Genomic DNA, 23,703 nt, shown 5'->3' with positions numbered 1-23,703 from the left:
AGAGGTGGGGTCTTTATCCACCTCCAAAGAAAATAGTGACAGTGCCGCTGCCTTGCACGCAAAGGGCATCTAGCCGCTAGGTTTTCTGTGCCTCTCACCGGCGCCAGTCGCCTTATCTCCCTGGCTGTACGACCGTGAAGATGCGGTAGATCCCAGCCCTTGCCGACGGAAGGGTTATGTTTTCTATGCTTATTTGAATTTTGTTAGGGTTTGTGTTTTGGTTAGAGAGACGAGGTGGTGACGATGGCTCTTTGAAGATGAAATAAACTTTTCCCCGCCTAGCCCGTGTCACGGCGCGTCTAGTGTCATCGGGGGACGTGTGAAGGTTTCTCTCAGGTGGATCTTATGTGATTCGGTCGGTGTTTGTCTTCGATGGATCCATGTGGATCTGTTTTCCGTTGGTCTATGTTTATGTGTCTACAGGTTGAATCTTTTCGATCTACACTTCTTTTCAGCGGCGGTTGTGTTCTGATGCACTGGTCCTGTAAGGCCTTAATATAGCTGGCCAAACGGGCCGGCCCGGCCCGGCACGGCACGGCCCATCCTAATCGTGCCTGGCACGGCCCGGCCCGCCTAGGCACGATTATTATACGGGCCGTGCCGTGCCAGCCCGCGTGCTGCAGCCTGCAGCCCAGGCACGGCCCGTATGCTAATCGGGCCGGCCCACCGGCACGCCAGGCCCACTAATCTAGCTCCTATTTTGCGCATTGAGCGTTTTTTAGCCTATTTTTACCTGTTGGCCCATATTAGAATACATAAAAAAATATAAAAAAGTTAATCGGGCCGTGCCGTGCCGGCCCGCGTGCTCGCCCTTCAGGCCCAGGCACGGCCCATGGCGTGCCGCGTGCCGGGCCCGGCCCGTTTAGCACGTGCCGTGCCGTGCCAGGCCCGTGCCGTGCCGGCCGTGCTACCGGGCCGGCCCAACTATCCCGGCCCGTTTGGCCAGCTATAGGCCTTAACACGACGACTCCATGGCTACTACAACAAGGTTTGTCCGGTTCCGATGAGGGAGAAACAATGACGATGACGCTTTAGTGCTTGTAGTCGTTGCTAGTTGGTGTATAGACTAATTTTTATTTTTTGTGTTCTTTGTACTACCTAGATAATTTATGAATAGACGGAAGTTTTTCCAAAAAAATATTCATTCATCAATACTCCAACTGGTGGCTTAAACTGGCTGTATAGGCCCACCGTAGCGCGCACCAGCACCACGCCGCGCCGACCGCCAACTCCGCCTCTGCTCACTCGCCACGTGTTGCTGTCCTGATGCGTCATTCGGCATAGGGCCGTGCCCCACTTGGACCACCCCATCCCATCCTCTGATCTGCTCCCGCCTGATCGACATCCCACACCACACGGATGCACCTTACACGGCTCAGGACGACGCAGTAGCGGCTAGTGGACAGTGTCATCAAGCACGAGGTCTAGCTCGTCGTGTGCACCGGCGAGCTCCAGCCGCCAGGGAACAAAGCCGCCAATCAACGGTCAGCGCACGCCTCTGTTTCATTGATCAGAATCATCAGATGATCGTTCGTATATCCAGCACAACCACGCGTTTAGGTTCAGTGTATTTGTCTACTGACAGTTATTCCGTTTTGGGTACCGCGTGTTTGCCACATGCATTAGAGTAGAGTCGCTTATTTAAAACCAAAAATTTAGAACACATTTGATTCAGACTTTAGTTCGATTCCATTCCAAATATTTTTGGAGGGAAAAGTTGTCACAATGCTACTTACATTGATAGAGCATACTTAGTTAAACAGTCTACCAGTTTTCGCTACAGCTACCACCATCGCCATCGCCACGGCTAGTGTAGAATGCGGCAATGCGGGCTTCGACTACCTAGAAATGCGCTTCGGTGGCGGCGGCCCAGCCCGACCATCCATTTGCAGCGGCGGGCGTGGGCACAGTCCAAGGGCCTAAATCTGCTGCTCCATTGCGCGTCATCTATGCAGCTTTCTTTAGAGCCACGTTCATCTGGTCCCTTAAGGGTTTAAAGGATCTGCTATGTGCTCCTCCTCCTAATCATCCCCGAAATTGAGGATGAGGGGGAGCTTCTCCGGGTGTGTCATTGAAGACGAGGATGGGATTGGAGCTGGACGAGATGAGAATGGGAGGCACCGAGGAGAGGGAGGGTGACAACCTATTATAGGCTCCTGCCGGCACCATTAAGGAGGCAGCTGGGAAGGTTGCAGGCAGGCGGCGATGGGTGGTCAAAGGGTGTGTCTCCTAGTGAGAAACGTTGTTGCGGCTAGCTCGGGCGCTTCACAGGTGTACGGATTATCGCGTCTGGTCACAATTCCTCCCAGCATGCTCACTCGCAAGACAGGAGATGATGCCCGTGATGGCCAACCGACGACACGCCACGAAAATCTAAGGGAGCGTGCGTGCATTAAGGTCGGGTTCCCGTCGCGGTGTTGCGTGGAAGCCGAGTTGCTTCAAATCTCGTGTGCGGCGTGAGCAGGGAAAGCTAAAACTATGCTCCTGTGCTGACCGTTGGATATGGAGCAACCTCCAAACGGGCCTCCACTGCCTGCCTCCAGTTTTGGAATCATCGTGTAGAAGAGATTATTGTCAGTCTATGGAATCATCGTGTTGCTATTGGTTATATATTGTATGATCATAAGAGTATTAGTGTATGGGTATGTGATACACAACAAAAAAAAATATGCTACAGGATCACACCCATGAACTCTATGAAGATGACGGTAACGATCAAAATCACGGATGAGAAGAGTAGCGGAAGCTATGAAGAGTCGGTGCACAACGGTTTCCCGCAGCTAGGTTACACCTCCCAGCCACGAGAAAGTTCTCTGAGGTGAGAGTCAAAGTGTACGATCCCTCTGAGGTATCCACGCATTCTGTAGTAGTAGTCCGGTAGAGCTTCGACGTCCAGGTAGAAGAACTCCAAGAAGACTAGAGAGAGAAAGCCTAGCGGCGCTTCTCATCTAATTAGGAGTCCAATTCTATTAAACCAATTAGACCAAGATTAGAGCCCATCTAATTGGAAGCCTAAACAATTAGGCCAATTAGACTCGTAAAGTGTGGAGCTATGTAGAGGGATCCCCTTTGGATTGGTGTGTTGCAATAGGGAGCCCTCTACACGTATATATAGGCGGAGAGGGAGGAGGGGCACCCAAGGAGGGGGACTCATACTCCTCCAATTAGAGCAAGGAGGGAAGGACTCCCTCTCCTTGCCTAATTCATCCCTTCCATATGGAAGTGGCGCCCATGTGGGACCTATGGCGCCCACTAAGGGGGTCATCTCATGACAGCTCTCCACAACTTTCTTCCACAAATTAAATCCCAAATGTCGCCGAAACCCATTCCGAGACCCTTAAAAACTTTCCATATATAGATCCGAATTTTCCAAAATCATGTTATACCTTTCTGGAATTCATAGAACCCTCCCGAAACCATCTGAAACACTTTCAGAACTATCCAAAACTATTTCGGAGCTCATTTACACATTTCTCATTTCTCCGGTAATCATGACTATTACCTGTTAAGTGTGTGACCCTACAAGTTCAGAAATAATAGGACACTTTTCGGTCAATAGTTAATAGAGGGATCTGGACACCCTTAATAACTTCCGCATATTCACGAAGTACTCGAGCGAACCTTTGTTTATGAATACCATTCCCTTTGCTTCGCGAACATTTAAAAAAATCTGAGGTGAGATAATTGATATCCTCGTGATCAACTCCTTGATTACTATACCGGTTATCCTCGTTATTGGTTTTGTTCTCTTTACTTGGGTCCATGTTCTAGTATAGCGTCATCATAATCACAAGTGTCTGGCAAGATGATAATGACACCGTAACACCAAGAGGGCCCATAGAGTATATCTCTCTATCATGAGAGGAGCAAATCCCTATCTTGAACTATGGATACCGAGACATCGTTTCCGGTATACCCATGATACGTCTCCGTCGTATCCATAATTTTTGATTGTTCCATGCCAATATTATTCAACTTTCATATACTTTTGGCAACTTTTTATATTATTTTTGGGACTAACATATTGATCCAGTGCCCAGTGCCAGTTCCTGTTTGTTGCATGTTTTATGTTTCGCAGAAAACCCATATCAAACGGAGTCCAAACGGGATAAAAACGGAAGGAGAATATTTTTGGAATATTTATGATTTTTGGGAAGAAAAACCAACGCGAGACGGTGCCCGAGGGGGCCACGAGGCAGGGGGCGCGCCCCTGACCCTCGTGGGCACCCCGTAAGGCGGTTGATGCTCTTCTTTTGCCGCAAGAAAGCTAATTTTCGGAGAGAAATCTTGGTGAAGGTTTCAATCTAATCGGAGTTATGGATCTCCGGATATATAAGAAACGGTGAAAGGGCATAATCTAGGAACACAGAAACAGAGAGAGACAGAGAGACAGATCCAATCTTGGAGGGGCTCTCGCCCCTCCCATGCCATGGAGACCAAGGACCAAAGGGGAAGCCCTTCTCCCATCTAGGGAGAAGGTCAAGGAAGAAGAAGAAGGAGGGGGGCTCTTCCCCCTCGCTTCCGGTGGCGCCAGAACGCCGTCGGGGCCATCATCATCACCGCGAACTACACCAACAACTTCACCGCCTTCATCACCAACTCTTCCCTCCTCTATGCAGCGGTGTAACCCCTCTTTTACCCGCTGTAATCTCTACTTAAACATGGTGCTCAACACTATATATTATTTCCCAATGATGTATGGCTATCCTATGATGTTTGAGTAGATCCGTTTTGTCCTATGGGTTAATTGATGATCGTGATTGGTTTGAGTTGCATGTTTTATTATTGGTGTTGTCCTATTGTGCCCTCCGTGTCGCGCAAGCGTGAGGGATTCCCGTTGTAGGGTGTTTCCATATATTCATGATTCGCTTATAGTGGGTTGCTTGAGTGACAGAAGCATAAACCCGAGTAAGGGGGTTGTGGCGTATGGGATAAAGGGGACTTGATGCTTTAATGCTATGGTTGGGTTTTACCTTAATGATCTTTAGTAGTTGCGGATGCTTGCTAGAGTTCCAATCATAAGTGCATATGATCCAAGAAGAGAAAGTATGTTAGCTTATGCCTCTCCTTCAAATAAAATTGCAATAGTGATTACCGGTCTAGTTATCGATTGCCTAGGGACAAATAACTTTCTCATGACAAAAAGCTCTCTACTAAAACTAACTTAGTTGTGTCTTCATCTAAACAGCCCCTACTTTTTATTTACGTATTCTTTATTATCTTGCAAACCTATACAACAACACCTACAAAGTCCTTCTAGTTTCATACTTGTTCTAGGTAAAGCGAACGTCAAGCGTGCGTAGAGTTGTATCGGTGGTCGATAGAACTTGAGGGAATATTTGTTCTACCTTTAGCTCCTTGTTGGGTTCGACACTCTTATTTGTCGAAAGAGGCTACAATTGATCCCCTATACTTGTGGGTTATCAAGACCTTTTTCTGGCGCCGTTGCCGGGGAGTCATAGCGTGGGGTGAATATTCTCGTGTGTGCTTGTTTGCTTTATCACTAAGTAATTTTTATTTGCTGCTCTAAGTTTTTCTCTATCTTTAGTTATGGATATGGAACACGAATATCAAAAAAATTAGGTGTACTTGCTACTCATGGAGATGGGGAACCTCCTAAAACCCTCGATGCTGGTTATGTGAAAAATATTATGTACTACTTTGATAATCCTGAGAAAACCCCATTCAATTTTGTTATATGAGACACGTTGGATCAACGTGAATACTTTAGGGATTATCGCTTGACAAAAAAGGGAAACTATTATGGGATCAAATTCATATGTTACGTTGGTATGCTCGGGAACTATGCTTGAGATATGATTATACTTGTTGCTCTAGGATGAAGGCTCCACACCTTCCCTTCTCATGCAAATTCAATGATAATAAGACTTTGGCTTCTTATGCTAATGGTATATATGATTACTATGATGTGGAACAAATAGAAGAATTTGTTGCTTTTATGGGTGCATATGAAATTGAATCTTTGTTTAAAGAGTGTGAAAATCTTGATGATGTTGTTTACAGACCTGAAAATTTTGCTATACTTAAATATTGCTATGAGAATTATGAATACAATTCCGATATTGATGCATTTATTGAGAAAGTATCCGCTGTCCAAGAAGAGACTAATATTTTGCAGGAGTCTATGGAAGAAGAAATTGATGAAAATGTGAGCTCATTGGATGAAAAAGATGATGAGGAAGCACAAAGGAGGAAGAGCGGATTAGCTACCCGTGCCCACCTTCTAATGAGAGTAACTCTTCAACTCATACATTATTTAATTCTCCTTTGTGCTTACCGAAGGATGAGTGCTATGATGATTGTTATGATCCCGTTGATTCTCTTGAAATATCTCTTTTTGATGATGTTTGCTATGCTTGTGGCCAAGATGCCAATATGAATTATGCTTATGGAGATGAACTTGCTATAGTTCCTTATGTTAGACATGAAATTGTTGCTATTGCACCCACACATAATAGTCCTATTATCTTTTCGAATTCTCCCGACTACACTATATCGGAGAAGTTTGCCCTTGTTAAGGATTATATTGATGGGTTGCCTTTTACCGTTGCACATGATAATTTTGATGAATGTGATATGCATGTGCTTTCTGCTCCTACTTGCAATTATTATGAGAGGGAACTATATCTCCACCTCTCTATGTTTTCAGTATGATAAAATTGCAAGAAACTGCTTATACTATGCATTGTCCTTTACTTTGTGTGCATGAATTGTTCTTTTATGACATGCCGATGCATAGGAAGAGAGTTAGACTTTGTTGTTGCTTGATATATGTTACTTTGTGCTCACTACTAATTTACAAAGCATTGTTAATTAAAATTGGCTTTGATATACCTTGGGATCCGGGTGGATTCATTACTTGAGCACCTTATGCCTAGCTTAATGGCTTTAAAGAAAGCGCTGCCACGGAGACAACCCGGAAGTTTTAGAGAGTCATCTATTTATGTTGAGTTCTTTTATAGTCTAAAGGGGGGGGGGACCCAAAACTTTTCAAAAAGGAAAGTGAAAGTGAGAAAGACAAGCATTGTTGAAGTGGGGGAGCTCCTTCAACTTTGTTCATGCTCACGGAAACTTTGTGAATCTTAATTACAGAAACTTTTCATCAAAAATAATTATACCCTTGTAAAATTCCATTGTATTATAAAAATAATGTGCCAAGGTTTGCCTTTAGGATGTTTACAATGCTTGTTGGTTTGTGCGATGCAGGACAGAAACTTTGGTTGTAGTGCGAGATTTTACGTTTTTTACTGGAATGTCAAACGGTTCTGAAACTTTTTGCATGGTCTTTATGTACAAATTTTTTATTTTTCCTAATTTTTGTAGAATTTTTTGGGTACCAGAAGTATGGTGAATGTTCATATTACTACAGTCTGTCCTGTTTAAGACAGATTCTGTTGTTGATGCATAGTTTACTTGTTTTGATGAAACTATCAATTTCTATCAGTGGATTAAGCCATGGAAAAGTTATATTACAGTACACACAATATAAAAACAAAATATGAATTGGTTTGCAACAGTACTTAGAGTAGTGATTTGCTTTATTATACTAACGGATCTTACCGAGTTTTCTGTTGAAGTTTTGTGTGGATGAAGTGTTTGATCGAGGAGGTCTCGATATCAGGAAAAGGAGGAGAGGAAAGAGCTTAATCTTGGAGATTCCCAAGGCACCCAAAGTAAATATTCAAGGAGACTCAAGCGTCTAAGCTTGGGGATGCCCCGGAAGGCATCCCCTCTTTTTTCAACAAGTATCGGTATGTTTTCGGATTCGTTTCGTTCATACGATATGTGCAAATCTTGGAGCGTCTTTTGCATTTAGTTTTTACTTTTCTTTTATGCACCATGCTAGTATGAGATAGTCCATGGTTTTGATTTATAAAATTCTCATTGCACCTCACTTAAATCTTTTGAGTACGGCTTTATAGAATGCTTCATGTGCTTCACTTATATCATTTGAAGTTTGGATTGCCAGTTTCTCTTCACATAGAAAACCGCCATTTTTAGAATGCTCTTTTGCTTCACTTATATTTGTTATAGCATGGGCATATCTTTTGTAGAAAGAATTAAACTCTCTTGCTTCACTTATATCTATTTAGAGAGATGACATGAATTGGTCATTCACATGGTTAGTCATAAAATCCTACATAAAGTTGTAGATTGCTGAATATGATATGTTTGATTCCTTGTAATAGTTTTGCGATATAAAGATGGTGATATTAGAGTCATGCTAGTGGGTAGTTGTGGATTGTAGAAATACTTGTGTTGAAGTTTGTGATTCCGGTAGCATGCACGTATGGTGAACCGTTATGTAACGAAGTTGGAGCATGAGGTATTTATTGATTTTCTTCCTTATGAGTGGCGGTCGGGGATGAGCGATGGTCTTTTCCTACCAATATATGCCCCTAGGAGCATGCGCGTAGTACTTTGTTTTGATGACTAATAGATTTTTGCAATAAGTATGTGAGTTCTTTATGACTAATGTTGAATCCATGGATTATACGCACTCTCACCCTTCCATCATTGCTAGCCTCTTTGCTACCATGCATTGCCCTTTCTCACCTCGAGAGTTGGTGCAAACTACGCCGGTGCATCCAAATCCTGTGATATGATACACTCTGTCACACGTAAGCCTCCTTATATCTTCCTCAAAACAGCCACCATACCTACCTATCATGGCATTTCCATAGCCATTCCGAGATATATTGCCATGCAACTTCCATCATCATCATATACATGACTTGAGCATTCATTGTCATATTGCTTTGCATGATCGTAAGATAGCTAGCATGATGTTTTCATGGCTTGTCCGTTTTTTGATATATTTGCTATGCTAGATCATTGCACGTCCCAGTACACCACCGGAGGCATTCATATAGATTCATATCTTTGTTCTAGTATCGGGTTGTAATATTGAGTTGTAAGTAAATAATAGTGTGATGATCATCATTATAGAGCATTGCCCCATGAAAAAAGAGAGTCCAAAGAAACCTAAATAAAAAAGGGGGCCAAAGAAGCCCGCAAAAAAAGGGGGCAATATTACTATCCTTTTACCACACTTGTGCTTCAAAGTAGCTGTAAGTGCATCTAGTGCCACCCCTAGTTGGTTTTGGAGTATTGACGACAAACCTGGTTGAGGGACTCATGTGTTTGTGAGAATTGCAGGATAACACAGGTAGTAGTCCCTCATTGATTCGGTTTACCTACCGGAGATGACCCCTAAAAATGTGTGAAGACAATGAAGACAATGGTGGTCTGTGAAGCCATTCACGTTGAAGACTATGACACGAGAAGACATTGAGTGAAGACTATGGAGCGCGAAGACTTAGTTGTTTTGTTGTTTCCTTTTCTTCTTTGTTGAGTCATACGAACCACCGCACTGTTAAGTGGGGTCCAAGTGAACAAAGTCGGAGTGACTGAAGTGATGCTCACCAAATCCTATGTCTTCAAGCGAAGACAATGAGAGCAAATCTCATCCAGAGTCGGATGAGTCAGGTTGACTTGTAGCCCAAGTCAAGCTGTCGCGTGTGTTTGAAATCTGACCGTTGTGGCACGTGTCAGTTCCTTAGTGACCAAGGGTCATTTCAGACAAATCAGGTCGGGTTGCCCAGTGGCTATAAATAGCCCACCCCCTACACCATAAATTGGTGGCTGCTCAGAGTTAGTATACGGCTTTTGTCGTTTGAGAGCAACCCATCACCGAAGCTTTCGAGAGAGAATCCTTGCAAGGACAAATCCCAAACCACCCAGAGCCCAAAGAGCGTTTGGCATCACTGAAGTCTTTCTGTCCGCGTGATCTGAAGACTTGTTACACTTGAGGACTGTGAATCCTCCAGTCGGTTAGGTGTCGTATTCTGAGCATCCAAGAGCCATTGTGGATTGCCGGTGAACAAAGTCTGTGAAGGTTCAGAAGTCTACTTTGAAGACTTACCAGAGTGATTGGGCGGGGATTAAGTGTCCTTAGCTTAAGGGGAATAAGGTGAAGACGCGGTCTTCTGAGTTGAATCTCAGCCTCCCCAACCAGACGTACAGTTGTCACAGCAACTGGAACTGGTCGAACAAATCCCTATCCTTCTGAAGCCACTGGTTCTATCTCTTACTTCTCTTTACTTACAGCTTGTCTTCGTGAAGTCATTGCCTGCTTGCATTATCTGTTTGACTTCACTATATGACTACCTGTTCTGATTGGCTTCATACTATCTTCCATCCCGATCTTCACTACCTAGTTGCTATTAGTCTTCGAGCTTTCACTTCATTGAATACTTGACTATGGCTTGTCTAGTGTAGTCTACCTTCCGCTGCAATCGAATAGTATTGTTTATATCGTTTGTCTTCAAAACTCCCACGTTTTGAAGACTTCCATAAAAATCACGTATTCACCCCCCTCTAGTCAATAAGTAGCCCCTTTCAATTGGTATCAGAGCAAGGTACTCCCTTGTTCTGTGTGATTCAGTTTAACCACCTGGAGTTTAGCTATGTCGACTGCAGGGATAATCAAAGTCTTCGCTGCGTGCCCCATCTTCAATGGCACTGAATATCCCTACTGGAAGAATTGGATGCGCATGCATCTTGAAGTCATTGATGTCAATCTATGGTATGTCGTCAAGAACGGCGTTCCCAAGACTGGTGAAGGTGTCACCCCTGCTGATGTCAAGAAGTTCATTCAACTGGACTCTACTGCCAAGAACATCATCTGCGGTCACTTAGCAAAGGACAGTATGGCCGTGTGAGTGCTCTGGAAACATTGAAGCTAGTCTGGGACTGGCTCTCCAAGGTCAATGAAGGCGTCTCAACTCAGCGAGATCAACGTATCAGTACTCTCCGCAACCTCTTCAACCGCTTCAAGAGACACAACAACGAGAATGTCCAGCTCACATTTGATCGCCTCACTGATATCACAAACGAGCTCCAAGCACTCGGCGCCACTGAGATCACAAAGCATGAGATAGTGAAGACACTACTGAGATCTCTTGACAGCTCATTTGACACCTTAGCCCTGATGATACAAGAACGCCCTGATTTCAAGACTCTCGATCCGTATGACATACTTGAGAGGCTCAACACACATGAGTACCAGCTATCCGAGAAACGAGATATCTATGGCCCCAACTATGGCCGAACTCGAGCGTTGAAGGCAAAGGCTGCTGCTTCCTCATCTGAAGAAGAATCTGACTGCAGTTCTGGTGATCCTAAAGACATTGGAAAGGAGCTTGCTATGCTTGTGAAGAAGTTCCAGAAATTCACCAAGAAGAAAGGCTTCAGAAAGTCTTCACGATCCAGCTCAAGGAATGATGAAGCTTCTGCCTATGATCACAAGAAGAGAACCTGTCACAAGTGCAAGAAACCTGGTCATTACATCTCTGAGTGTCCACAGTGGGACAATGAGAAGAAGAAGAAGAAGAGCAAAGAATATGATTCTGATGACAAGAAGAAGAGGAAATCCTCAAAGTCTTCTTCCAAGTCTTCGTCACACAAGAGGAGCTCATCTGGCAAAGGCTGTGCGTTTGTTGGCAAGGAAATGGATTCAGAGGAGGAGTCAGCTTCTAAGGAGGCGGAGGTGGAATCTGAGGAGGAGTCGGACTCTGGTGTTGCGAGTCTGGCTCTGGCTACAGCCTATGTTGCCAAGTCCATCTTCAACACCGAAGACAATGACTCCGTCACCAACGCTGATGATAATGACAAGGACGACTCGCCTCCCACCTACTGCTTCATGGCACGTGGTGCCAAGGTAAAATCACGCGATGCTTACTTTCAAACATCAAGTGAAGATGACTCTGATGGTGAATCCAAACCTAGTTACAAAACACTTGCTAAAATTGCAACTGAACAACAGAAAGCTATGGAACATACTCAAAAACTGTTAGACAAAAGCGATGACTTGTTGGACGCAGAAATGACCAAGTTTCAGTCCTTAATTGAAGACATAAAAAATCTTCATATTAAGTACCAGGAACTTGAAGGTTGACATGAATCGCTCACAACTTCTCATGAAAATCTTTCCTATGATTATCTTCAAAGGAAGCAGGAACTTCAGAAATTGAGATCGGATCATGAAGATCTTCAAAAGGAGAATGAGTCACTTCACGCCCAACAGATCAGTCTCGTTCAAGAAGGATTTGAACCACCATGCCTAAAATGCATTGAGCGTGATAAAGCTGCTTCTGTTGCTGAATGCTCTACTGCTGCTACTGTTGCAATATCTTCAATTGTTGATGTGGAAACTAACCCCTCTGCTGAGGATACCACTACTATTGCTGATGAGAATGCTAGGTTGAAGACACTGCTTGAGATAGGGATGTACAAAAGTCTCAAAGGGCATCAGACATTATGTGATGTCCTCAAAAAGCATATTCTGAACCGAAACCCTAGGAAAGAGGGTGTTGGGTTTGAGAGGAAAATGAATGTTGATGGGTCATATTGGAAGCCTGAGCAGTACCCCAAAACCACATGGGTTGCTGCAAAGGAACCTTCAGTTGATCCATCCACCTTATCTGGTTTCACTTGTGCTAACCCCATTATCATTGATGAATCCTTTGATGCAAACTATAAACTGTTTAAGAATCAGAATGGTGAAGTGTTTGCCAGGTATATTGGTACTAACTGCAGGAATGGGCCACCTATGAAGAAGACATGGGTTTCCAAAAGTTGTCTTGAGAATCTTCCAGTGAATGTCATCATGACACCACCTGTGAAGAAGACAAATCCCATACCAAAGGCTTCATATGGTCCAAAAGCTTCATATAGACCGAGGACTCATCAGAGTCACCCTAACGTCAATGTTTTGCAGGGAAATCATACTCAGACCCATGAATATGAGCGTGTTTCCTCAAACCGCTATGTTCACAAAACAAAGAATTTTTTTGCTTATTCCTATGAGTATTATTCACCTCCTGCAAGGCTATTTACTAGGGCTTCAAAGCTGAAGTTCTCAGATGCTGCACTTAGACTCATTGCTTCTAAGCCACCCCTGAAAATGTGGGTGGTTAAGAAAACTTAACTCTCTTTTGCAGGGAAAGGTCTCCAGCCGGAAATCAAAGGCATCCAAAACTAATGCTGGGGACCTTAAACATCTTGTGGGGAGCAAGATAAAATGCCCAAATGGTCTTACTATGTACTTCGTTCCAGGATTCCTTGATACTCACCCTATCTATCCTAACCAAGATCTGAATTTTCATGTTCCACTTGTTCGTCAAATGTTTATGCTTCACAACTCGCTTGGTGAAGCATATCCCCCAAATTGCACAGTAGGCTATGACACCTCGTACTTCAGAATGGATTATGGACAGTGGATGCACTAACCACATGACGGGCGATCGAAGTCTTCTAATGGATTCAACGCTACGTCCATCAGACAAAAGTCACATCACATTTGCTGACACTGGTAAAAGCAAGGTATTGGGTCTAGGCAGAGTTTCTATATCAAGGGATCAACACATGGATAAAGTGATGCTTGTTGAATCCCTTGGTTTCAACTTAATGTCTGTCTCAATGCTTTGTGACTTAAACATGATTGTGCTATTTGGAAAATATCGATGCCTTGTACTAATGGAATCTGACAAGTATCTAGTCTTTGAAGGGTATCAGAAAGACGATCTATATATGGTAGATTTCTCAGCAGGACCACAGATGGACGTATGTCTTCTAGCAAAGGCTTTAGAATGCTGGCTCTGGCATCGAGGGCTAGGACGTGCTGGCATGAAGAACTTGCACACTCTCGCGAAGAAGAAGCATGTCGTGGGCATCAAAGGCGTCAAGTTCAAGAAGGACCATCTGTGTGGCGCCTGCGAAGCTGGAAAGATGACTAGGGACAAGCATCCCTCGAAGACAATCATGACTACATCTCAACCCTTCGAGCTGCTTCACATGGACCTATTCGGCCCTACTCACTACTCTACTCTCACTGCTACTGCTTGCCTCTATGGCTTTGTCATTGTTGATGATTACTCTAGATATACTTGGGTGCATATAATCCTCTACAAGACTTAAGTGCAGGATGTCTTCAGATGCTTTGCCAATCGTGCCATGACGAACTATGGCGTCAAGATCAAGCACATCAGAAGCGACAACGACACTGAGTTCAAGAACACTGGCCTAGACCTCTACCTAGATACACTTGGTAGCACTCATGAGTTCTCTGCTCCTTATACACATCAACAGAATGGCATCACCGAGCGCAAGAACAGAACTCTCATTGAGATGGCCCGAATGATGCTTGATGAGTACAAGACTCCACGGAAGTTCTGGCCTGAAGCCATTGACACTGCTTGCCACATCATCAACTGTGTCTATCTTCACAAGCTTCTGAAGAAAACATCCTATGAGCTCCTAACTGGTAAGAAGCCAAATGTAAGCTACTTCAGAGTATTTGGTGTTAGGTGCTGGATCAAGGATCCACATCACACTTCAAAATTTGCACCGAAAGCACATGAAGGTTTTATGCTTGGTTATGGAAAGGATTCGCACTCCTACAGAGTCTTCAACCTCTTTCACTATAAAGTTGTTGAAACTGTGGATGTGCAGTTCGATGAGACTAACGGCTCGCAAAGAGAGCGCCTGCCAAATGTGCTAGATGAAGTACCTCCAAGTGAATCTATCAAGCAGATGGGAATTGGAGATATCATACCTTTTGAGAATCAAACTGAAGAGGAGCTTGTCATTCCTGCACCTAATCAACCAGAAGACAATGCTCAGCCTGAAGACAATCCCCCAAATAGTGACATTGATCAGCAAGAGCAAAATCTTCGTCCTGCTCATCCTCGTGTTGCAAATGAAGTTTAGATTGATAAGATAATTGACAGCTTAAATGCACCTGGTCCACTCACTCGTTCAAAAGCAACTCAAAGAGCAACACAGCTAACCAACTTCTGTGGGCATTTTGCATTTTTCTCAATCTCTGAACCCAAGAAAGTTGATGAAGCCTTCATGGAACCTGAATGGATTCAAGCTATGCAAGAAGAGCTTCAACAGTTTGAGCTGAATAATGTGTGGGAATTGGTCAAGCGTCCTGATCCTCGGAAGCACAATATCATTGGCACCAAATGGATATATCGCAACAAGCAAGATGAGCATGGACAAGTGGTCAGAAACAAGGCTCGTCTCGTTGCACAAGGTTACACTCAAGTGGAAGGAATTGACTTCGATGAAACATTTGCTCCGGTAGCAAGACTTGAAGCCATTCGCATACTGCTAGCCTATGCAAATCATCACAACATCCTTCTGTACCAAATGGATGTGAAGAGCGCCTTTCTCAATGGAAAGATAGAAGAAGAAGTATATGTCGCACAACCTCCTAGATTTGAAGATCCAAAACATCCTGATATGGTATACAAGCTCAACAAGGCACTGTATGGCCTCAAACAAGCCCCTCGTGCTTGGTATGATATGCTCAAAGACTTCCTGAAGAGCAAAGGCTTCAAACCTGGTTCACTAGATCCTACACTCTTCACGAAGACATATGATGGTGAACTGTTTGTGTGCCAAATCTATGTGGATGACATTATCTTCGGCTGCACCAACAAGAAATACAGTGATGAATTTGGTCACATGATGCAAGAGCAATATAAAATGTCCATGATGGGCGAGCTGAAGTTCTTCCTGGGTCTCCAAATCCGTCAACAACGTAACGACATCTTCATATCTCAAGAAAAATACCTCAAAGACTGCCTGAAGAAGTTTGGAATGCAAGACTGCAAAGGATACACGACGCCAATGCCAACCAAAAGTCATCTGGGTCCCGACGACAATGGTAAAGAGTTCGATCAAAAGGTATATCGCTCCATGATTGGTTCTTTGCTTTACTTATGTGCATCTAGGCCAGATATAATGCTTAGTGTTTGCATGTGTGCCCGGTTCCAAGCGGCACCAAAGGAATCGCATCACTTAGCTGTGAAGCGAATTCTTTGATATTTGCTTACACCCCAACACTAGTATTATGGTATCCAAAGGGCTTAGAGTTTGATCTAGTCGGATTCTCAGATGCTGATTATGCTGGTGACAAGGTTGATCGCAAGTCCACATCAGGCACATGTCACTTTCTAGGACGATCTCTTGTCTGTTGGTCTTCAAAGAAGCAGAATTGTGTATCCCTCTCCACTGATGAATCTGAATACATTGCTACTGGATCTTGCTGTGCTTAGCTTCTCTGGATGAAGCAAACTCTCAAGGACTATGGTATCCATCTGAAGAATGTGCCTCTCTACTGCGACAGTGAGAGTGCCATCAAGATTGCCAACAACCCAGTTCAGCACTCGAAGACAAAGCACATTGAAATTCGTCATCACTTTCTCAGAGATCATGTTATGAAGGAAGATATTGATATCATTCATGTCAAGACAGAAGAGCAGTTGGCTGATATCTTCACAAAGCCCTTGGATGAGAAAAGGTTTTGCAAGTTGCGATGTGAGCTAAATATCTTGGAATCCTCAAATGTCCTGTGATTAGGCACACATCCTAACACTTATGCATTTTGGTGACTTAGATGTGCAACACACGAAGTAATGTATATCTTCGATCAATAAAGACATACACTCTAAGTGTGAATACATTAACGCGGAATTTGACTTCGAAGCGCCACGATAATTGTGCGCCGTGTCTGGGTCTAATACTTCCTATATGGTGGGTAACACCACCACCAAACTTTTGTTTGAAGTGTTTCTTTTGGCGTTATGTTTGCATAGTCTAAATATCGGATTCATATTCATCCTTGGCTTATATTCAAGTTTATCTTCAATTGGTTGATTTAGCCTTATACTAGCTATATATATATATATATATATATATATATATATATATATATATATATATATATATATATATATATATATATAAACACTATTCTGATCACGGGATCTGAATAATATTCTGATCACAACATGAACTTCCCGAGTAACGCGCTTGACCTTCCCCGAGTACTAGGTTGAACTTCAGCTAAAAAGTGTCCAAATGGGGCTTGCGATATACCGTTGGAAAGCTATGGACACCAATATCATGATCCAAGTTAAATTTTTGGCAAAATATAAGTCGTTTAAGAGCAGTTTTGAAAACCGTTTTTTCTTCATACAAAAAACCTGAATCGTATTTTCGATCGCATTTCTAAACCATTTATCGGAATGAGGTAAATAATATAGCGTTGGAAAGCTGCTGCAAAACTGCTGCTTAGACATGTTGAAAGTTTTCTCTAAATCCCTATGGATAAAGAGTAATTTTGAAAATCGTAAAATTTCGCAAACCAAAAAGACGAGTTTGTATTTTCAATGTAATTTCTAAACGGCTAATCCATTTGAGGCAAATGATATGGCATTGGAAAGCTTGTGAAAATGCGCTACTTTTTCATGTTAAAAGTTTTTTCGAATTTGGAAAGGTTTAAAAGTAATTCAGAAAACGGGGCAAGTTCCACCGAGTTCGTATTTTCGAGCTAATTTTTTAACCGTACGTCTAAATGCAACAAATGATACGGAGTTGGAAAGCTTGAGCAAATGCGAAACTTTTTTCTATATATTATTTCTCCTAATTCCTTACAGTTTTAAGTCAAATTGGAAAATAAATAAAAACGTATTTTTGGCATAATTTCTACATACTTTATCGGAATGGGGCTAATAATTTATCGCTGAAAAGATACAGAAAATGCGAAACTTTTTCATCTTGATGGTTTTCTCTGATTCCTAGCCATTTTCGAGTAATTGCGAAAATGGCGAGATCATTCGTTCTGCCTTTATCGCGAAACTGATTCTTCGAAAATGCACCGCGTGAAGAACCTGAACTTCTCGGCAGGTGTACTTGAACTTCACTCTGTTTTTCACGTGCTTTTTTTCTCGTATATCTCTATCCACTTCTCCTAGCTCTCCATCCACTCACCGGAATTGAGCAAGTGATATACCGATGGAAAGCTGCTGTAAACACGCAACTTTCCCGTGTTGACCATTTTTTCATACTCGCAACGATTTTAAAAGTTTTTCATCTGAAATTCATTCAGCATAGTAGTTGAACTTCATGCTATTTTCACATTGAACTTCTTTGACGTATTTTTGTTTTGTACACGCGCCTGAACTTCCCTCTATACAGACCCGACCTTCGGGCTATCTTTGCAACCGTGGCTTCCTCCGCGAATTATTTTGGTTAGTAGTGTTCTATATGATGTTACTGTAATCTAGAAAAGTTTTTTAGCAACTAAATACTGGTTTTAAATAGAAATCTCGCTCGCTGGCGGATTTTGCTCTCGGGGTCGTGATGAAATTGCTTTTTTGCAATTTTACTGCCTGAGTTGTTCGACCTGAACTTCCCCTAGTGCTAGGTTGAACTTCCGTCAATATTGCCCAAATGAGGCTTGCGATATACCATTGGAAAGCTATGGACACCAGTATCATGACCCAACTTCAAATTTTGGCAAAATTTAAGTGGTTTAAGAGCAATTTTGAAAACCATTTTTTCTTCATACAAAAAACGTGAATCATATTTTCGATTGCATTTCTAAACCGTTTATTGGAATGAGGCAAATAATATGGCGTTGGAAAGCTGCTGTAAAATCACTCCTTCTACATGCTGAAAGTTTTTTCTAATTCCCCATGGTTAAAGAGTAATGTGGAAACTCGTAAAATTTCGCAAACCAAACAACCGAGTTCGTATTTTCAATGCCATTTCTAAACGCCTAATCCAATTGGGACAACTGATATGGCGTTGGAAAGCTTATGAAAATGCGCTTTTTTCTCATGTTGAAAGTTTTTTCTAGTTTTGAATGGTTTAAGAGTAATTTAGAAAATGGTACAAGTTCTACCAAGTTTGTATTTCCGATCTATTTTTTTAATCATACGTCCGAATGTAGAAAATGATATGGCGTTGGAAAGCCTGAACAAATGCGAAACTTTTTGGTATATATTGTTTCTCCAAATTCATTATGGTTTTACGTTGTTTTTGAAAATGGCTAAAAACGTATTTTCGTCGTAATTTCTACAAACTTCATCGGAATGGGGCAAATAATATACTGTTGAAAAGCTACAAAAAATGCAAAACTCTTTTATGTTGATGGTTTTCTTTGAATACCAGCCATTTTCAAGTAATATCAGAAACGGCGAGATCACTCGTTCTGCCTTTATCGCGAAATAGATTCGTCGAAATTGCATCGCGTGAAGTACTTGAACTTCTGTGGCAGTTCTGCTTGAACTTCACTCTGTTTTTCACATCCTTTTTTTTTGCTTGTAGCTCTCCGTCCACTCACCGGAATTGAGCACGTGATATATCGATGGAAAGCTGCTATAAACACGCAACTTTCCTGTATTGATCATTTTTTCATACTCGCGACGGTTTTAAAAGTTTTTCATCTGAAATTCATTTAGCATAGTAGTTGAATTTCCTGCTGTTTTCACGTTGAACTTCTGTGACGTATTTTTGTTTGTAATTTTCTCATCCATTCGTCAGTGTTACACAAATGATATTCCTTTTGTACAAACGTCTCTCACAATAAATTTTTTAACTTTCTTCGACTGAGGACTTGAACTTACACAAATAATATTCCTGCCGTCTTGAAGCAAATTAAAAAATGGCGAGATCATGATTTCTGCGTTCACCGCGAACGGAAATGCACTGCGTGAAGTAGTTGAACTTCTGGGGCATGTCTGTTTGAACTTCACTCTGTTTCACTTTATTTTTGTTATATGAAATACACACCATGTAGTACGTGAACTTCCGGTTTTTATCACTTTGAACTTCTCTCTGGTTTGAGAAAATTGTTTTAAAACACAAAAACAACATATTTTTTATGTATTTTGGACATCTAAATACACGGTGAACCTCTCTCACAAGAATTTTTTGAACTTTTCCTCGCCGAGCACTTGAACTTCTAGCAAGCATTGTTTTCGTTTATGAGTTGTTTTTAAAAGTGCAGAAAATGACGTTTTATTTTTTATTTTTTAAACAGGTAAATCCTAGGTTTTAATAAACTCCAAAACTTCTCTATTATTTCAGTTTGAACTTCACCTTTTTATATTTTGAGTAAAGAATTGTATTTGATTTTTATATGGAAAAAATCTTAGTTTTGTAATAAACATTATAGACCTTATTCCTTATTTCAAACTGGACTCCTTGGTTTATTCGTTAGCAATGGGAAATTTTAGTTTTTTCTGATAAATATTGAACTGCTCCATTTTTTGAAATTGAACTTCTTGGTTTATTATTTAGTATCCAGGAAATCTGAGTTTTCATATACATTGAACTATTGTATTTTTTAAAATTGAACTTCTTGACTTTTTCAATTTGGACTTCTTGGTGTTATTCATTTGTAATGGAAAAAAATTATCCTAATTTTGTAACAAACATCGTACAACCTCTTGGATATTTTTGAACTGAACTTCTTGGTTTTTTCATTAGTAACGGGAAAAATTATGAGAAAAAACTGCATTTTTTATAGACATCGAACTTCACCATTTTATAAATTTGAACTTCTTAAATTTATTTGGTAATAATGGGGAAAATCCTTTTTTGAACTTTCTCGGGAAGGTCACTTGAACTTCGAGCAACTAAATTTTTCATCAAGACAACCGTTACAAATTCGTTATCGTTTGAGAGTAGTATTAAAATGGCAAAAACAACATCATTTTTCCTTGTTTTTAACATGTAATTGAAGATTGGACGTCTCGCGCTAGAGATCTGGAACTCCACTGGGAGGAGCACATGAACTTCTTGCAAAAAACCTTTGAAGCTTTTAGTTTTGTATGCTTATATTCTTATCTGAAACGCATTCCATGTAGTAGTTGAACTTCCCGCTGTTTTCACCTTGAACTTCTGTCACGTATTTTCGTTCAACCTCTCCCACGAGAATTTTTGAACTTTCTCGGGTCGAGCACTTGAACTTCTAGCAACAAAAATTTTAGCCTTTGCTTTTTCATTCTTTTTTTAATATAAAATGCACTCTGTGTAGTACGTGAACTTCTGGCAGCTTCTATCGGTTACGCGAAAATATTTGAGTTTTTTATAGACATTGAACTGTTCTACCTTTTTTATTTGAACATCATTGTGTATTTTTAGAAATGTGAAAATTGGAGGTTTTAGAACATCAAACTTCTTTGTTATTTCAAATTGAACTTATTGGTTTATTATTTACTAACTGGAAAATTCTGTTTTTTAAATAGATATCAAACTGCTCCACTTTTTCAAATTGAACATCTTGATTTTATTCTCTAGTAACGTGAGAACCTGAGTTTTTTTTATATACATTGAACTACTCCATTTTTCGTAATTGAACTTCTTGGTTTTAATCTTTAGCATTGGGGAAAATCTGAGTTTTTATAAACATTAAACAACTTCATATTTTTTTTTAATTTTGGACTTCTTGGTGTTATTCATTAGTAACGGGAAAAGTCCTAGTTATGTAATAAATATTAAACCGTTCACTTCTTTAAATTTGAACTTCTAGGCTTATTTTTAAAAGAAGGAAAATGTGTTTTTAAACTTTCTGAACTGCTCGTTTTTTCAATTTTTTGACCTTCTTGATATTGTAATAAATATTGAACTTCTTTGTTATTTCAATTTAAACCTCTAGTTTTTTTAGAACCATGTTATGCATTGGACTACACAATCATGTATAAGCGGACAAGAAGTGTTATGCATTTATTAAGGACAGTAAAACCGAGCCTAAAGCGAGCTCAATCAGCGATTTGGGTTTCTGACCGTCCATTTTCGTGATCTAAACATTTCTGGCCGTCATATCTAATGTGTAAAACCATCTCTTCCGCAACTGGCTGAGCTGTCATGTTGAGGTGGATCGTCCGCTCATTGTGCTCGCTAAACAGAGAAGGTGGATCGGTGACACGGGAATCCAGCCGCCTTTGACGCACATGACGTGCTCGAGCAGGATCCAGGTGAAGCGCGTGAGCCGTGCCGGGGGACGCGGGCGATCCGTCCAGGTGACGGCGTGACGAGCACTAGATTTGGGCGAATCCAAAACTACATTTCAACCTGGAGCCATATTGGACTCTAAAACTACATTTTCAAACTATGTCGGAGCACATAGCAATGCAAAGCATAGGAAAATCGCAGGCGAATACTTACCCAGAATAGTTTCCTCTCACGCATTAATGCAAACACACTTGGGGAACAAAGTGCTAGCGATATATGTTAAAATTTTACAGGAAGCCAAGTTTCCATAGCTACACAGATTCATGGTAAGAGACAACAAATTCTTCGCCTCCAAATCATACTGGTATACTAGCGCCGGATGGACGAGTTCACACCAGCATTTCTAATTCTGCAACCACATCACCACCCGCCCGCGGCCGCTTCAAACTCCATTTTCTGCTTCTTCAAAAGGACAAACTCTGTCGAACAGACACTGTGTGAGGTGATGGAGTGCTTGCACGAGAGGCGATAGATGGACTGCTCGTGAGTGAGGTGACGAACTTCTCCTGGTGCACCAAGCACTGACGGGCAGCAGCGGCTTCACGCTCGGACGGAGACGAGATTTGGAAAGTGGCATTTTTCAGGCATCGTGTGGAAGCCTGCATCCTTTCCTAAACCTTGACAGTGCACCAAATAACTTGCATTATCAGTATATGTTCACAGCACTGAGCATGGCTCATAGACTTGCAGGATTGCAATATAATTAGGCAAAATGGGAAACTTTTCAACAGAACATGTGCTCTGAACATCAACATACCGCTACTGTTATGCAACTGGGCAACGCGAAACTGAAGATGAGCACAGTGGCTTGGTCGTGGGCGAAGTACATGCACTGGTCGCGCCCAATGGCAAGGGCAGTCTTGTCCAGGCAACCAGAGAAGGTCGGGGAGGTGGGGGAAGGGGTGGGACGCCGGAGGTAGAGAAGGAGAAGAGGAGGCTCACCGTTGCGGGGTTGACCGGATCCACGTCGGAGCGAGCGGGCGGGAGGGAGGGCGCCCAGGCTAATGGTTGTCGGGGTTCGTCAACGGCGATGGTTGCGGCGCAGAGCCGAGCCCGGAGGTAGAGGAGCATGGGCGCGATGCAGGATAGGCCAGAGATGGTGGTTGCGGTGGTATTTGGGGAGGGAAAGAGTGGTGGCGGTGCGACCAGGGAGGGAGGTGGCTGGGTGATCCGGGGAGGGCGACGGCACTGGCCGCGGGATTTGAGGAGGGCAGTGGTTCCGGGGAGGGTGCGCAGCGGCGGGGGTTCCCGGGAGGGCTCGTGGCGATGGGGCGTTCCTGGGAGGGCACGCGCGGCGTGGGGTTCAGGGGAAGGCGTGTGGCAGCGGGATCAGAGGACGGCGGCGGGATGAGGGGCTCGGGGGAGTAGAGGTTGCGGCTGGGGAAGGAGGCGGCCCCGGTGGTGGTCTGGGGAGGATGCGGCCCCGACGGTGGTTTGGGGAGGAGGCAGCAGCGAGATCTGTCATTCGGCGGGGAGTGGATCGAGGGAGGAGGCAGGGATCAGGGCAGCGGGTGGGGTGTGGGGTGTGGTGTTTTTTTATTAATCGGTCCGGTGGGTTTCAGGATCTCAGGAACGTGTGATCGCCCCTATATAGGGCTGGCTGTGATCCAAATAACTATTCTAATCCCAGGATTAGAATAGTGTTGTCCTATATATATATATATATATATATATATATATATATATATATATATATATATATATTTGTGTTCTGTCCTCTACAACATTCACTTATAGCTATGGCTTCGTGTTGAATCTCTTGAACTAAGTGAATGTGATCGGACCCTAACCTATCTATGCTTC

The sequence above is a fragment of the Triticum dicoccoides genome, chromosome 4B, assembly GCF_002162155.2.
Source record: "Triticum dicoccoides isolate Atlit2015 ecotype Zavitan chromosome 4B, WEW_v2.0, whole genome shotgun sequence".
NCBI classification, from domain to species: Eukaryota; Viridiplantae; Streptophyta; class Magnoliopsida; order Poales; family Poaceae; genus Triticum; species Triticum dicoccoides.
Note: the sequence above shows the minus strand (reverse complement) of the source record.